Source organism: Geotrypetes seraphini, chromosome 8, assembly GCF_902459505.1.
Source record: "Geotrypetes seraphini chromosome 8, aGeoSer1.1, whole genome shotgun sequence".
Taxonomy (NCBI): domain Eukaryota; kingdom Metazoa; phylum Chordata; class Amphibia; order Gymnophiona; family Dermophiidae; genus Geotrypetes; species Geotrypetes seraphini.
Window position 1 is genome coordinate 22,604,858 of NC_047091.1, and position 12,382 is coordinate 22,617,239.

General features: G+C 47.5%; 1 protein-coding gene across 2 annotated transcripts in view; it reads left to right on the forward strand.

The window, feature by feature from the left end:
- SFPQ (splicing factor proline and glutamine rich) overlaps positions 1–12,382 on the forward strand; it is a 126,226-nt gene that overhangs the window by 104,905 nt on the left and 8,939 nt on the right. For both annotated transcript variants that reach the window (XM_033954419.1, XM_033954418.1), the window contains exon 11: positions 10,429–10,500. The gene's annotated coding sequence lies outside the window, so the exon portion shown is untranslated. The remainder of the gene's footprint in view (positions 1–10,428; positions 10,501–12,382) is intronic.

Here is a 12,382-nt window from a genome sequence, read left to right on the forward strand (position 1 = left end):
CATTTTACATGAAACACTTGGTCCAACAGTTGTCCACCCTCCAAAAGTATCTTCCGGAGAGAAAAGTTCCACTTTTCCAACAACAGATTTCTGGTCTCCTTCAGCTGAGAAAATTTATGGTCCGCTCTATCTACGATTCCTTCGAGCTGACCTCCCGTGCCTCTGCCATGGCTGTCGCCATGCGCCGCCTGGCCTGGCTGAGAGTATCGGATTTGGACATTAACCACCAGGATCGTCTGGCCAACGCCCCCTGTCTCGGGGATGAACTTTTTGGAGAGTCCCTGGATTCCACCACCCAGAAACTCTCGGCCCATGAAACCAGATGGGACACCCTGATTAAACCAAAGAAAAAGGCTCCACCTGCTCGACCTTACAGGCCTCAATCCTCCTATCAGCGCAGGTTCTCAGCCAGACCACTCAATCCGCCTTCACAACAACCTCGGCGGCCCCGTCAGCAACAACACCATGCCCAAGCTCGTTCTCAGTCCAACCAACCCAACAAGCCTCTTCAACCTGCAAAGCCTTCTCAGCCCTTTTGACTCTTCTCTTCCAGGGCCATAGCCAGTCTTCCACCTTCATTGCACTCTTCCACAACCAATTCGGAGGCCGTCTCCACATCTTCTTCAGCCGTTAGGGAGGTCATCACATCGGACCAGTGGGATCCTCAACATCATCCGCCACGGCTACTCTCTCAACTTCCAGACTCTTCCACCAGACAACCCTCCCGTAGAGTCTGCTTCTCACTCCTCCCAAACCCCCATCCCTCCTGAGGGAGGTCCAATCCCTCCTTCTTCTCAATGCCATCGAAGAGGTGCCTCCGGAACAAAAGGGGTCAGGGATTCTACTCCCGCTACTTCCTGGGTTCCCAAGAAGACAGGAGACCTCCGTCCCATTCTCGATCTCAGGGACCTCAACAAGTGTCTATGTCAAGGAGAAGTTCAGAATGCTCTCCCTTGCCACGCTCTACCCTCTTCTCTCTCAGCACGACTGGCTATGTTCACCTGGACCTCAAAGAGGCCTACACTCACATTCCAATCAATCCGACTTCACGTCGCTTCCTGCGATTTCAGGTTCAACAACGCCACTATCAGTACAAAGTGCTACCTTTTGGCCTCGCTTCATCACCCAGGGTGTTCACCAAGTGCCTTATTGTAGGTGCGGCCTTCCTCAGGTCTCACGAACCTCCAGGTGTTCCCCCTACTTGGACGATTGGTTGGTGAAAGCGACCTACGTCTCCACGTGTGCTACAAGCCACTCATCACAACCATCTCTCTCCTCCATCTCCTGGGGTTTGAGATCAACTACCCCAAGTCGCATCTACTTCCCACACAGCGACTTCAATTCATTGGAGCAGTTCTCGACACCACACTAACGAGGGCGTTTCTCCCCTCCGACCGTCAACGGACACTGCTCCACCTCTGTCGTCAGGTGCTCCTTCATCACTCCATTCCCGGCCCGTCAGATGATGGTCCTCCTGGGCCACATGGCCTCGACCAGTCCATGTGCTTCCTCTGGCGCGACTCCACCTCAGGACACCTCAATGGACTCCTTGCCGACCAATGGTCACAGACCACGGATCTTCTTTCTCATCCCATCTCTGTGACATCGTCTCTTCATCTCTTCATCTATCTCTTCAATGGTGGTTGACCTCCTCAAATCTTTCCAGGGGTCTTCTTTTTCATTTACCCCCTTCACTCCATGATCATCACCACGGATGCCTCCCCCTATGCGTGGGGAGCTCACCTCGGAGATCTACGCACCCAGGGACTCTGGACCCCTCAGGAGCGTCAACATCACATCAATTTCCTGGAACTCAGAGCCATGTTCTATGCTCTCAAGGCCTATCCAGCACCTTCTCTACCCTCAGGTTCTTCTCCTGTGCACAGACAATTCAAGTCGCCATGTACTACATAAACAAGCAAGGCGGCACCGGATCTCGCCTCCTTTGTCAGGAGGCCTCTCCGCATCTGGACCTGGGCACGGCCCGCAATCTCTTCCTCAAGGCTGTCTATATCCAGGGCGAACAGAACTCCCTGGCCGACAACCTCAGCCGCATCCTTCAACCTCACGAGTGGACTCTGGACCCTTCCACACTCCACTCTATTTTTGCTCGCTGGGGCACTCCGCAGGTGGACCTTTTTGCAGCTCCTCACAACCATCAGCTGCCCCCAGTTCTGTTCCAAGGCTCTTCTTCTCCTCATCGCCTGACTCCAGATGCATTCCTGCTCGACTGGACGGATCGGTTCCTCTATGCTTTTCCTCCACTACCTCTGATGTTGCGGACGTTATCCAAACTCCGCAGGGACAGGGCCACCATAATTCTCATCGCTCCTCGATGGCCTCGCCAACACTGGTTTTCCCTCCTGCTTCAGCTCAGCTCCAGGGATGCCCATTCCTCTTCCTGTGTTTCCTACTCTACTTACACAACAACGTCAGTCTCTACTGCATCCCAATCTTGTCTTCACTCCACCTGACAGCTTGGTTTCTCTCGGGCTGACCTCCCCAGGAAATCTGTCTCAGCCTGTCCGTCTCATTCTAGACGCCTCAGGAAACCGACCACCCTCCAATGTTACCATCAGAATGTGGACCATGGTTCTCCTCTTGATGCCTACAGCGTCATCACGATCCCACCTCTTTGCAGGTGGAAACGATACTGGACTATTTGCTCTCTCTGTCCAATGCTGGCCTCAAGTCTACCTCATCAGAGTCCACCTCAGTGCCATCACCTGCGTTTCATGAGCCTATCCTCGGGAAACCTCTAACGGCTCATCCACTGGTCTTCCCGGTTCATGAGAGGCCTCTTCAATGTCAAACCACCTCTGAAGCACTCCTCCTGTAGTCTGGGACCTGAATGTGGTTTTAGCTGCCCTCATGAAACCAGTCATTTGAGCCTCTTGCCACAACTTCGCTCAAACTTCTCACCTGGAAGGTGCTTTTCCTCATTGCCATCACCTCTGCCAGGAGGGTTAGTGAGTTGCATGCACTGGTAGTCGATCCACTGTTCACTGTTTTTTCACCATGACAAGGTGCTTCTGCGTACCCACCCTAAGTTCCTTTCCAAAGTGATCTCAGCTTTTCACCTCAACCAGTCCATTGTGTTGCCTGTTTTTTTCCCGAAACCTCATTCACATCCTGGGGAACAGGCGTTACACACTCTAGATTGCAAGCGTGCCCTGGCCTACTATCTTGATCGTACAAGGGCCCACCGCTTGTCCCCTCAGCTCTTCCTGACCGTCGATCCTAACCGCCTAGGTCGCCCGGTCTCTAAACGGACGCTGTCCAACTGGCTAGCAGCCTGCATCGCGTTCTGTTATGCTCGGGCCGGTCTGTCACTAGAAGGTGCTGTCACGGCCCACAGGGTTAGAGCCATGGCTGCTTCTGTTAGCTTTTCCTCCGTTCCACACCCATTGAGGAAATCTGCAAGGCTGCCACCTTGGTCCTCAGTTCACACGTTCACTACTCACTACTGCCTGGATGCATTCTCCAGACGGGATGGGCACTTCGGCCAGTCTGTACTACAGAATTTATTTTCCTAATGGCCAACCATCCCCCCTCCCTCTTTGTTAGCTTGGAGGTCACCCATGCGTAAAGAATATGCTGCCTGCTTGTCCTGGGATAAAGCACAGTTACTTACCGTAACAGGGTGTATCCAGGGACAGCAGGCAGATATTCTTACGTCCCACCCTCCTCCCCGGGTTGGCTTCTTAGCTGTCTTATCCTAACTGGGACCACGCACTCCTCCAGTCGGGCGGGAAGGCCACTCGCGCACGCGCGGTGCGGCCAACTAGAACTTTCTAGTTAAAAAGGTCCGTACCGAGGGCTCCGTCGGTGACGTCACCCATGCGTTAAGAATATCTGCCTGCTGTCCCTGGATAACACCTGTCACGGTAAGTAACTGTGCTTTTTCTAGTACCCAAAAAAACAGGAGATCTCAGACCCATCCTAGATCTTCGCGATCTCAACAAATGCTTGGTCAAAGAGAAATTCAGAATGCTCTCTTTAGCCACTCTTTACCCTCTTCTCAATCAAGGCGACTGGCTATGTTCCCTCGATCTCAAAGAAGCATACACTCACATACCGATCAATCTGGCCTCCAGACAGTACCTACGCTTCATGATCAATCATTGTCATTACCAGTACAAGGTGCTACCCTTCGGTCTTGCCTCCTCTCCAAGAGTGTTTACCAAATGTCTGATTGTGGTGGCTGCTTTTCTACATTCCCACCACCTTCAGGTGTTTCCTTACCTAGACGATTGGTTGATAAAGGCCAATTCATCTCAGACAGTACTCCAGGCCACCAACCAGACCATTCTATTTCTACGTTTGCTGGGGTTCGAGATCAATCTACCCAAATCTCATCTCATCCCCACTCAGAGACTTCAATTCATTGGAGCAATCTTTGACACAGTCCTCATGAGAGCGTTCCTGCCGTCCAACCCTCTTCAAACGCTTCAATCTCTATGTCAGCAGGTGCTTCAACAACGTTCCATCTCTGCCAAGCAAATGATGATACTCTTGGGTCACATGGCCTCCACAGTTCATGTCACACCACTTGCACGTCTTCACCTGCGCACTCCTCAATGGACCCTAGCTACCCAGTGGTCCCAAGCGACGGATCCTTGCTCACGTCACATATCTGTAACATCATCTCTTCGTCAGTCTCTACAATGGTGGTTGATATCCTCAAATCTCTCCAGAGGTCTTCTGTTCCATCTACCTCCTCATCAACTTGTCATCACCACCGACGCCTCCCCTTATGCCTGGGGAGCTTATTTGAACGAGTTCCAAACTCAAGCATCACATCAATTTCCTGGAACTCAGAGCAATGTTTTATGCCCTCAAGGCCTTCCAGCATCTTCTCTTTCCTCAAGTCCTCCTGCTGTGCACAGACAATCAAGTTGCGATGTACTACATCAACAAGCAGGGTGGGACAGGCTCTCGCCTCTTGTGCCAAGAAGCCCAGAAGATTTGGGCTTGGGCCACAGATCACCATCTATTCCTGAAAGCTATCTACATTCAGGAACAGAATTCCTTGGCGGACAAGCTCAGCAGAATTCTCCAGCCTCACGAGTGGACACTCGATCCTTTAACTCTGCAGTCCATCTTCGCTCAGTGGGGCACTCCTCAGATAGACCTCTTTGCAGCTCCTCACAATCACCAGCTGCCCCTATTCTGCTCCAGACTCTACTCCCCTCACCGTCTGGCAGCGGATGCATTTCTCCTCGATTGGTCCAATCTGTTCCTGTACGCTTTCCCTCCTCTGCCTCATGTTAAGAACCTTGTTCAAGCTCAAGAGGGAACGAGCCACCATGATTCTGATTGTTCCACGGTGGCCCAGGCAACATTGGTTTTCCCTTCTACTTCAACTCAGTTCCAGGGAACCCTTTCTTCTTCCACTGTTTCCTTCTCTGCTTACACAACATCAGGAGACCCTTCTACATCCCAATCTCCAGTCTCTGCACCTGACAGCTTGGTATCTCTCGGGCTGACTTCGACGGATACTCTTTTGTCTCAGCCCGTTTGCTCCATTCTGGACGCATCCAGGAAACTGGCCACTCTGTAATGTTACCTTCAGAAGTGGACTCGATTTTCTTCCTGGTGTCTTCTTCATCATTTTGATCCCACTTCCCTGGCAGTGGAGACGTTGTTGGATTATCTTCTTTCTTTGTCTGACTCTGGCCTCAAGTCTACTTCCATCAGAGTCCACCTCAGTGCTATTGCTGCTTTTCATGAGCCAGTCCATGGAAAACTCCTCTCAGCTCATCCCTTGGTGTCCAGATTCATGCGGGTCTTTTCAATGTGAAACCACCTCTTAAAGCCCCTCCTGTTATCTGGGATCTCAATGTACTTCTTTCCGCCTTAATGAAGCCTCCATTTGAACCTTTGGCTACCGCTTCTTTCAAGTTTCTCACTTGGAAGGTACTTTTCCTTATTGCTCTTACCTCTGCCAGGAGGGTCAGTGAGCTACATGCACTAGTTGCGGATCCACCTTTTACAGTCTTCCATCATGACAAGGTGGTTCTGCGTACACATCCAAAGTTTCTCCCTAAGGTTGTCTCTGAATTCCATCTGAACCAATCTATTGTTCTGCCTGTCTTCTTTCCGAAACCTCACTTGCATTCTGGAGAACAGGCTCTGCATACTTTGGACTGTAAACGGGCTCTAGCTTACTATTTAGAGCGTACTAAGCCCCACAGATCATCTCCCCAACTCTTTCTGTCCTTTGATCTGAATAAATTAGGACGTCCTGTTACTAAACGTACGTTGTCAAATTGGCTTGCAGCGTGCATTTCTTTCTGTTATGCTCAGACCGGACTGACACTGGAAGGTTCTGTCACGGCCCATAGAGTTCGAGCTATGGCAGCATCTGTGGCTTTCCTCCGCTCCACGCCTATTGAGGAAATCTGCAAGGCTGCTACTTGGTCCTCAGTTCATACTTTTACATCTCATTATTGTCTGGATGCTTTCTCCAGACGGGATGGACACTTCGGCCAATCTGTTTTGCAAAATTTGTTTTCCTAATGGCCAACCTTCCCACCATCCCTCTTTTTGTTAGCTTGGAGGTCACCCATCAGTCAAGAATATGCTGCCTGCTTGTCCTGGGATAAAGCACAGTTACTTACCGTAACAGGTGTTATCCAGGGACAGCAGGCAGATATTCTTGCGTCCCACCCACCTCCCCGGGTTGGCTTCTTAGCTGGCTTATCCTAACTGGGGACCGCGCGCCTCTGTCGTGCGGGAAGGCACTCGCGCGTGCGCGGTGCGGCCTGCTAGAACTTTCCAAGTTCTTAGAGTGCAATCACTCTAAAATTGTCCGTACCGGGGCTCCGTCGGTGCCGTCACCCATCAGTCAAGAATATCTGCCTGCTGTCCCTGGATAACACCTGTTACGGTAAGTAACTGTGCTTTTTCCTACCTTGTCTGGTGATTTCATGAGTCTCTGGTTGCACTTTCTTCTTCTGACTGTGCATCCAATCTTTCTTCCCTTCTTTCAGCCTGTATGCTTCCTCTCCTCCTGAACTCATTCCCCTCCCCCCAACTTTTTCTTCCTCTCTTCCTGCCCTTTCTTTCTTTCTCTCTTTATGCCCCCTTTATTTTTTTCTGTTTCTCTTCCTGCCCTCTTACTTTCTTTCTCCTTGCCCTCCTCCAAGCCACTGCCAATGTCACTGCCATCGGGGAACAGGCCCCAAAGCCGCTGGCCGCCGCCCCCCCTCCCCCAAGCTCTCCCTACTTCTGGCCGACCAGCCTTCTTCTCCCCGATGTCAATTCTGCCTTCGGAGAAGAAGGCTGATCGGCCCAAGATCACAATCGATTGGGGGAAATGCTGCTGGGTCCTGCCTTCGCGGAAACTGAAAGTAAGCAGGACCCGGCAGCAAGAAGAGCAAATGGAAAGCTTCACTGACCTGTCTCCCGCCTTAGCCCGTAGTGAATTTATGCTTCGGGGATCTAACATGTGCGTGCCGGCTTCCCTTCTCTTCCCTCCCCCCCCCGGACATAACTTCCGGTTTCGGAGGGAAGAGAAGGGAAGCCTACACACACACACATTAAAGCCCCGGAGCACAAGTTCGCTACGGGCTAAGGTGAAATCATCAAGCCGGCTTTTTTTTTTTTTTTTTTTTTTTTAAATGTTGAGCAGCAGCGGAGGCAGCAGAATTTAGCTGTGCGGTCATCTAAATCAGTGTTTTTCAACCGCTGTTCCGCGGCACACTAGTGTGCCGCGAGATGTTGCCTGGTGTGCCGCAGGGCCGCCGGGCCCGGAGCTGACAGGGGGCCCGAGGCAGGGGCGCCAGTAGCTCGCCAAGGCAAAGTGAGTCGATCACCCAGGACTCACTTTGTCTTGGCGATCTAATCTATCGAGCCGATAAGTCTTCTTCTCCCCGACGTCAATTCTGTAGTTGGAGAGGAAGTTCGGGCCAGCCAATCGCTGCCTGGCTGGGCGGAACTTCCTCTCCGATTGCACAATTGACGTCAGGGAGAGCATGCGTCCGCGTCGGCTTTGGGGCCTGTTATCCATTGGTGGGTCCTGTTCCCCGATGGCAGTGGCAGTGGCTTGGGGAACGGCAGGGAGAAAGAAAGAAAGGGGGCAGGCAGGGAAACGGAAGGAAAGAAGAGAAACAGAAAAAAAGAAAGAAAGGTCAGGGAGAGAGGAAGAAAAAGTTGGGGAGGGAATGAGGTGAGGAGGAGAGAAAGCATACAGGCTGATAGAAGGGAAGAAAGATTGGATGCACAGTAAGAAGAAGAAAGTGCAACCAGAAATCACCAGACAAGGTAGGAAAAATGATTTGATTTTAAATTTAGCAAAGTGGAGGCAGTATTACCACAGTTTTCAAAGGAATTTGCCCAAATAACTTAATAGTTAACTGGGTAAATTCCCAGAGATGAAAACTTCCCTTCACTTACTATGCACAGTTCTGAATTTATATCTGCTGTCTATATTTTACAATATGGTCCCCTTTTACTAAACCGCAATAGTGGTTTTTAGCGCAGGGAGCCTATGAGCGTCAAGAGCAGCGCTGGGCATTCAGTGCAGCTCCCTGCGCTAAAAACTGCTATTGTGGTTTAATAAAAAGGATGGAGGGTATATTTGTCTATTTTTGTATGCTATAAAAACCAAATACAGAGAGAGACTGAGAGCTGTTGACGAAGAGCTACGTGTGTGTCTTTCTTCGATTCCAGCCAGAATATCAGCTTTGTGTTCAGCCAAACAGGCCCAGGTTTCGCACTGAATAAAGTATTTTATAATTTTTATAATTTTTATTTCGTAATAAAGTAATTATAAAATACTTTCTTTGTGTTTATTTGATTCCTATTCAAGAGAATTACTTTATATATAGTCAATATAAGCAGAGAGTTAAATTTTTTAACATTTTCTAATGGTGGTGTGCCTCGTGATTTTTTTCATGAAACAAGTGTGCCTTTGCCCAAAAAAGGTTGAAAAACACTGATCTAAATTACCCGGGCGGACCACCCAGCTGAAAGGCCCTAGGGAGAACACTGCATGTTGGTCCACTGCTCCTGGCCCCAATTTGTTTACCATCTTGTGGAAAGTATATCTTATTTTTTTGGGGGGGCCCTTATCTGCCCTTATCTGCCGTCTATTTCTATGTTTCTATGTTTCTATTGAAACAAGTGTTTAAGCTGGTTACATTAATGGGTGTTAGTAAAGCCTCCTTCCCTCACATGTCCCCTATTTTCAGCCCCAGCTCCAAACCCCTTTTTAGCCCCAGCCCCCTTCTCTTACACATCCCCATTGTCAGCTCCTTTCTCTAACTTGTTCCCTTTTTACAATACTGACCTCCAGCCCCTTTCTTCCACCTACCCCTTTTCAGCCCCTAATTACCTTCACCTATTTGACCCCTTTGCCTTATTATAGATATTCAGAGCAGTTTCATTTCATGACCTATCTACGGTATAATTTCTCTGCTAGACCCTCAGGCCTCCAAGTCTACTGCACACATTAATGCATTAAAATGATTCGTAAGAATCAGTGAATGAATTAAAAAAAAAAAAAAAAAAAAAGTCAGTGTAGTCTTTTTGAATACGTGACCCTCATCAGTGTATTACTTTGGCATCGTATGCAAAATTGTCATGCTATGCTATTAAAGGAATCTTGAATCTGAGCTCAAATTATGCCACGTTCCAACCCCCCCCCCCCGCCTCACTCTAAATCTCACCCGGAACTCCTGCTGTAAATCAGCATCCCAGCCTTCCCTAACCTAAAATATCACCCGGGATTCCTCACCTCTGAGCCACTTCCGAGACTCCTATAATTTACGTCTCCTGAGCTCCTCCTCTTTAAGATTCATACAGGGACTACGCCCCTTGTAGCCATGCCCCTCCCCCCAGCTCTGTCAGGCTTCGGGATTACTCTTCCTCTAAGCCACGCCTCCCAGGATCCCTCTCTGCTGCTGACGTATACTATTCCAGGCAGCTGCACTCATGTTCTCCCTTTCTGACTTGATTCTCTTCTGTTTTCTGCTGACTGCGCATGCACATGTGTGACTAAGGGTTTTATTATTCTGGTGGAATTCGTTGTGCCACATTTACAAAATGGAAAGAATAATTGCTTTGCAGAAAGGGAATTATAATAATTTTAAAAAGATCTGGGGGCCATTGGCAAATTATTGTAACGATTAGACATCATTTTCCACTGACAGTATATTTATACATAGGGGGGATGGTATAAAGTTCTATTTAAAGGTTAATCAATGAATACAATATTTATATGATATTTTTGATTGAAATATTAGGGAAAGGTGGGTGGGAGGGAATAAATTTATGTATTTACGATGACAATAGAAAGAAATTCAAGTGATGTATAAAAGATTTAAATGATGTAATGTGTACTTGTAAGATGAAAAATGAATAAAGAATTTGAAAAAAAAAAGGGGGTTTTATTATTAATGATTTGTACTAATTTCTTTACAGCTGTAATGCACAAATAATTCCTCTCTACTCTGATGTGGATGGCATGTTTTGGAATTTGGTACAAAAAGAAAGGTGAGTATATACAACAGAAGTTAATATTTGACCCAGCAGATTACTACTTTGCTCTGCAGAAGAGTTGGTATTTCCCCATGTTATATAACTTTCAGTGGTGGTGCCATTACAGCAGTGGCGTGCAGTGACATTTATAGCAGAGGATACAGTAGATAAGCTAAACCAAAAGTGATCAACCTCAGCCCTCTCCAAGTCTGACCTCCAGGTTTTCAGGATTTCTATTTGTTTCTTGATACATCGCTTTATCCAACGCATGGGTCAGAGTGGTTAACTAAAAATTAGAATGGAATTGCAAAGAATTGACAGGAAAGAGTAACAAGATACATTAAAACTTGAAATACTACCGATACGTTGTTCTCATCCTGATTACCCGTGTCTTAAATTTTGACCAATGGAACAATCAAGAGGAAGAAAGATTAAAAGCTAGTTCAAAAAGATACATTTTTAGTAAAGACTTGAACTGTACAGTGAATGTACATGAGATCTATTTGCATACAATGAAAGCAGTGCATGCAGATAATCTCATGCATGTTCATTGGCAAAATCTTGAAAATCTGACTAGATTGAGGCTCTCGGAGTGAGGTTGGATACTCCTATACTATTAGTGTAGTACATACCCTTAACCAATGTTAATGTGCTCGGTTTGTGCTGAATCCTATTACTGATCCTAAACTTTCTAGGGATAAGCAGTAAAGTGTACATCTGGCTAGAAGGATTTCTAACATACAGCATGAAAATGGAGAAAGATTGGAAAATTGGGCTGTATCAGGCGGAGTACCCCAAGGATCACCACTCTCCCCAATACTTTTGAAAGTACTGATGTCAACATTAGGATGCTTCCTGGACAAGACCTCACTTCTACGCAGATATTACAATATGCATTTCTCTGGAGAAAAGCTAGGGATATGCAGGCACACTTGTTGAAGTCCTTTGAGCCTGAGTGCCAGTGCTCTCCCCTAGCTAGGTATGTTTTTGAGCTTACTGGGCATATGTAGGAGTCCCTACACCTAGAGCCCCTCCCCTCAGCTTAATTAAAACAAAAGGGGAAATATTTTCCTCAAACAGACACAAGAGATTTTGTGCTGGATCATTTAAAACCAGCGAACACTGCCTTAAACTGTGTCAGTTTTTGGAGGTCAGTTCTAGGACCTCAAGGGAGTTTTTTCCTTTCACAAACAAACCGCAATGCAGTGGTTCTTGTTCAGCGGCTCTTCGCACCAGAATTTCAAAAAAGGCAGAATAGCCGCAAACGTCGTCTCGCTCCCTCTCCCCAGGGCCCTGTCTCTTTCGCCTAAGGGGAGGGAATGCTAACTGCCACCTATACCAATCCGAAAAATAAAGGCAGAATCAATAGGCACAAAAGAAGCTCCCGCCATTATAACATTTCTCAACTCCATCACATTCAGCAGCATCCTTCAGCACAGCTCCAAACTGACGAACTGTAGCCACGGTCCTCTCCTGGCCTGAATCAACAAATTTCATCAGCTACAGGTAACCCTTCAAAGACGACCAAATTCCAAAAGTTAGATAGCTCTAAGTCTAATAGATGCTGGCATTGTAATCTAGAAGCAAAGACTTTGGACCATTTAATATTCTATTGTCCCTGTATCATGGCCTTTTGGAAATTTGGTCTCAAATTAACTGTTTACTAGAAAACCATGTAGCTTTATCATATGATACAATTCTGTTCGGGATGTCAATGAGAGCAAAAAATCAAATTTCATCAAGTAATAATAAACTTTTATTAATTATGACAGGAGCCGCCATACAACATATCACCAATAATTGGAAAAATTACAATAGGCTTAACTACCACATTTTGGTGGAATTCGTTATGTCATTTTATAATATGGAAAGAACAATTGCCATACAAAAAGGGAAT